The following is a 5,411-nucleotide window of genomic DNA, read 5'->3' as shown; positions in this document are numbered from 1 at the left end:
GGGTCAAGATGGGGGTGAGCCTGTGATGGGACGGAGGAGTGTGATACTGGCCAGCCCTGGGGGACTTTCGGACCTGATAGGTGGGCTGTCGGATAGTAGTGAGGAAGAGGAGGAAGAGGAAAGGGATGAAGAGATGGACAGCGATGAGAGCTTAGCATGTGGCCAGAGGCTGACTATCTCAATGGTCGCGTCTGCTCACTCCTCGTCTAAAAGAGCGAGGGAGGAGGGGGCAGGAGGAGGGGGGGGAGGGTATTGCCTCTCCTGTTAATGGAGGCTCAGGTTCTGAGCCTGCCAGTTCTCCGTTTGGACGGAAAAGGTTGACCTACGCTAATGTGGCAAGCAAGGGAGTGGATGAGGATACGCACTATTTGTAAAAGTTTCGTTATGGCTGTGTTGAATCTTATAATTTTTGTGATGGCCTTCACTGTAAGTTCGGTGAATGTTCGGAGTATATGTTCAGTTTGGAGGAGGGCGTCAGTTTTTGATTTTTTTGGAGGGGGTAAGATCAGATGTTATATGTATCCAAGAGTGCGGTGTGCTGAATGGAAACACGGGGTTTCCCTGTGGTCCCCCATGTGTGAGTCTAAAAGTGAGGGGGTGGGGATTTTAATTAAGAGTCCACATGTACAGTGTGTATCACATGAGGTGGTGGTGCCAGGGAGGTTGCAGACTGCTGTGTTGGAGGTGGCGGGGAGTTGTGTTAGGTTAATTAATTGTTAAGTGCCTGCAGATAAGAGGGAGCGTGTGCTGTTTCTTGAGACTCTTAAACTGTGGATGCCTGGTAGGGTCCCAACTATTTTGGTTGGCGACTTCAATTGCGTGAGGAGCAGTGAGGAGAGGCAGAGTGTTGGTGGTGGGAGTGGTGTGGATGTAACCTCTAAAGCTCTAAACGAGTTGGTGAACGATTTTCATTTGCAAGATGCAGCGGTTGTGGTGCAAAAGAGTGACGTTTCCTGTACTTTTTTTTTTTTTCCGATAAGGGGTCAGTTAGGTCGAGAATTGACTTTATTTTTGCATCCTTGGCCCTAAAAATGGTAGGGTACCAAGTAAATCCGGTATTTTTTTCAGATCATGTTATGATTTCTGGGTCTTTTAATTTAGATGGTGCTTTGGTGTACGGGAGGGGCACGTGGAAATTAAATTGTTCTCTTTTTGAGGAGGAGGGGGTATATGTGAAATTTAAAGATTATTTTGAGCGACTTACCTTTAAGAAATGTGGGTTTGTGGATGTTCTGGAGTGGTGGGACTGGGCCAAGATGAAGATTGGTGTATTTTTTAGGAAGTTGGGAGTGGAGGTGGCTAGGGGGAAACATGGAGAGGAGGTTGGGGGAGAGGTTACACTTTTTATTCTGATGTAAAAGGATGGGGCTGGAGGTGGAGGAAGAACTGAAGGAGGTGCGTGAGGCTCGGAATGTGAGAATCAAGGAACGTGGGAAGGGTATTATCTTCAGAGCTAAAATACAGGAGATGGAAGAGGGGGAACAGTGCTCTGCGTTCTTTTTTAAAAAGTCCTTTGAGCCCAAAAAGATGTTTCAATCAGTGCTGGAAGGAGAAGAAGTGAATGGCGATAGGATGATGGAATTGATTAGAGCAATTTATGCCGATTTGTGTGGTGGTGGTGGGGGTGCTCCGGTGGATGAGATACGTGAGTACTGTGAGGTGGTGAAAGGGAACGTAAGTGAAGAAGATGCCGTGATGCTAGTGGAGCCGGTGCAGGAGGAAGAAGTGGAAGGTGTCGTGAAGAGAATGAAGAAGAACAAGACCCCTGGAGGGGGACGGCTTACCTGTTGAGTTTTACGTGGTATTCTGGCCAGTTCTGAAGGATCAACTGTGCGAAGTGGTGAGGACCTGCATGGGAGAAAAAAGATTGTCATTATCAATGAAGACGGGGATAATTGCCCTGTTATATATGAAAAAAGGGGATCAGTGGGACATCAAGAACTGGCGCCCAATTACGTTGCTGAATTGCAACTATAAGATCATTCCGAAATTGATGGCTGATAGGATGAGGAAGATCGTGGGTAATATCGGTGAATGGCAAGCTTGCGCGGTGCCCGGATGGAGGATTTCGGACAACCTAATTCTTTTGCGGGACCTTGTATATTACGCTCAGTGCAACAACATGCCACTAGCGGTTACAAGTATCGACTTGGAGAAGGCGTATGACCGTGTAGCACACTGTTTCCTCTTCACTGCATTGAGGCAGATGGGGGTACCCGAGGATTTTGTAAAATCTGTGGAGTGTTTGTACCAGGGGATTAGTAGCCAGGTGCTGATTAATGGAAGATTGTCTGGGGAAGTGGAGGTGAGGTGTGGGGTAAGGCAAGGGTTTCCTCTGTCGCCTGTTGCCTTTATATGCGTAATTGAGCCCCTGTTGAGACATCTGGTGGGGGATAAATGTTTTAGAGGTCTGTTTGTGCCTGGTTGCGAAAATGTACCTGTGAAGGCCCTTGGCTACATAGGCGATGTTAATTTTCTGTGTAGCTCTGAGAGGGACCTGACAAGGGCTGAGCTTCAACTAAGTATCTTTGGGGCAATGTCGTGCCTGAGTGTCAACTGGGGTAAAAGCAGCGTGCGTGTCCTAAGTGGCACGTGTGACGTGGCTAAAAGTAAACTAAAGATTGTGCAGGAGGTTGACGTTTTAGGAGAACATTTTGAGAAAAACATGGTTAATCAGGTGAATGTCGCTAGAGGGGTGGAGAAGGTGGAAAAAAAGTTGAGCCTATGGAAAACTAGGAGGTTGTCATTATCAGGGAAGACTTTGGTTGTGAAAGCTGTGATTCTCCCCATTTTGTTATATTTTTCAGTTATTTTTCCACCCAATAAGAAGTGGGTGCAGAAAATCACAAGGATTCTTTTTGTCTTCTTTTGGGGCTCCAAAATGGAGAAAGTGTCAAGGGAAGTTGTAATGAAGGAGGTGCAGATGGGAGGATACAATTTTCCTAACGTTGGGCGTTTTTTGGAGGTTCAACGGTGGATGGTTCACCTTAAGACCTTTCGCGCAGGAGGGCAAGTGGCGGCTCTGATGCGTTACCTGATTGGGTGGCCTATGCTGAAGTGGGGGTGGTGTGGGAAGGACTTAACAAAGCCAATGTCTATGTTATCACCTGTTTACTATCTAAAAATGAGGAGGTTTTTTCAAGATAACCATCTGCAGGAGTTGGGGGAAGGAGCTCTTAAAAAAGAATCTTTATGGAAGTGGTTGAGGAGAGGAGAATTGCCAACGAATATCTTGGGCTTAAGCCCAAAAAAAGCTGAAGTATGTTGGAAAAACTTATTGATTAAAGGGATAACGAATAGGCAGATGGAGGTGGTATGGTCATCTTTGCACAACTGTTTGCCAACCATGTCTTTTTTAAAATCCAGAGACCTTGTGAGGCGGGAGGTGTGCCCTAGAGAAGGGTGTGGAGGGATTGAGAATGTGAGGCATGTGTTCTGGGAATGCTTTTTCGTTAAAGAGGTCTGGAAGTTGCTGTGTGGTTTCGTACAAAGGGTGGTGGAGGTAGAAGGGGTGTCTTAAGAGTCTGCTGTTCTTGGGTTGGTGGCGGGTGATAAAAGAAAACAGTGTAAAATGTTTGTGATTTCTGCTGTGGTGAGGGAGGTGGTGTGGGAAACCCGGTGTGCCTTTGTGAAGAAAAAGATGGTGGTGGCAGGGGAAGATTATGTTTTGGTGATGGCAAGGATGTTTTATGTGTTGGCAAGTGAAAGAAGGAGTATGGGGGTGGAGGAGGCGAATATTTTTTGGGAGGTGGCGAGTGGGTGAGGGGTAAAGTCCTTTTATGTGTGTTGTATATATGGAATTTTACTTATGTTTTTACCTTGTGATAGTTTAAAGCCACAAATGATGTACGGAACACGACTCAGTGTAGTTTTCGAGTGCCGAGATTAAGCTGAGATTATGTGATTCAGTCTGAGTGGTTAATAAAAAAAAAGAAAAAAAAAAAATTCTACCTTGTTCTGGTCATTAGGTAACGAACTGTGCCAGTCCCTCTCGGCCTTGGGGTGTTTCCTTCGGGTGCATCCCATGCTGCTATTGGGGGGGGCGGGGCGCCATCGTGAGTGCACGAGAGTGATCGCCTTTCCCTACCATCCATGAGTTGGCTGTGGGATTGGTGGGCGTAGGTATGGTGGGGCCGCCGAGCGCACCAAACACTTTGAGGCTGGTCGTGGCCGAGCCTAGATGGAGCGAGATTGGATTGCACTTCATTCAGAAGCAATTGATTGAAGACCTTTTTGGGATGCAGAGAGAAGCCATTTTTTGCATGCAGTGTTTTCCTACTACTGGAATGTATGATGTTACTTTCTGGAAAAAGGAAGATCTGCAGACATGTATGCTACGGAAGGGCGAGAAAGAAGGCGATGAGATGCTGGAAGGGATCACATTCCTGTTGAGTGAGACGAAAGTGCGGGTCCCCATCACTGTGCATATGTACAATCCTTTTGTACAGGATGGGGAAATCGCTGCCTTTTTATTCAGGTACTGCGAGTCAGTTTCAGCAGGCGTGAAGCTGACGAATGTGCTAGGTACCTTCAACGGGCAGCGTAAATTTTGGGTAACTTTTAGGGCGGATCCGGAGGGTATAGGTGGCGATAGGCACCCCCCTCAGTCCTTCTCCATTGGGAGGAATCGTTGCTACCTGTGGTACCCTGGCCAGCCCCTTTTTTGCAGGCCGTGTTTTGCTTTCGGGCACACCAAAGACCAGTGCGAGGCCGGGTTGACATGCCGCAATTGCTTTAAGCAGGGTCACGGAGCCGGTCAGTGTCCGGAGAAGAAGAGCTGCCATATCTGCGGTAGTAGGATGCACCTTGCAAGACAGTGCCCGAAGGTAAACAGGGTGGCTGAACTCACTCCAGTGGCTGTGGCGGGAAAAGCTGTGGAGGATGAGGCGGTTGGGGGCAAGCAGGTGTTGTCCTACTCAGATGTGGCCAGACTGGGTTCCGTTCCAACCACCGCGGTGAACTCTGTTGAGCAGGCCATAGTGCTGCCCGAGGAAGTGGTGGTGCGGGCTGATGTCTGCCCACCTATGGAGGGTGAGCCAGGTCCCTCCCCTGTTGACGCCGTAAGGGAGGAGGGGGCCTCTCCTGTACCTGAAGAGTGTCCCTGGGCACCTCCTGGCCGAGGGGGAGTCGGAGGGGAGCGGTGAGGAATCGGAGGACTCAGAGGAGGAGATGGAGGTGGGGCAGCTCTCCCTGAAAAGAAAGATGGCTGAGTCCTCCCAGGTCATAGGCTCCTTCCCGGACTCTCCGGGCCCTGAAGCATCGGATGTGGTGATCGACTCGGACTCCTCGCAGGCACCATCTTATGTGAGCACTGGTCAGGTGTCCGAGCTGCAGGAGGTGATGGGGTACTGCAAGGTACCAAGGGGGAAGACGAAGAAAAAATCTGGGGGGGTGAGCCTTGGGTCAGGGGT

The sequence above is a fragment of the Aquarana catesbeiana genome, linkage group LG04 (assembly GCF_042186555.1).
Source record: "Aquarana catesbeiana isolate 2022-GZ linkage group LG04, ASM4218655v1, whole genome shotgun sequence".
Taxonomy (NCBI): Eukaryota; Metazoa; Chordata; class Amphibia; order Anura; family Ranidae; genus Aquarana; species Aquarana catesbeiana.
The sequence above is the reverse complement of the archived record's forward strand: the minus strand, read 5'-3'. Positions refer to the sequence as shown.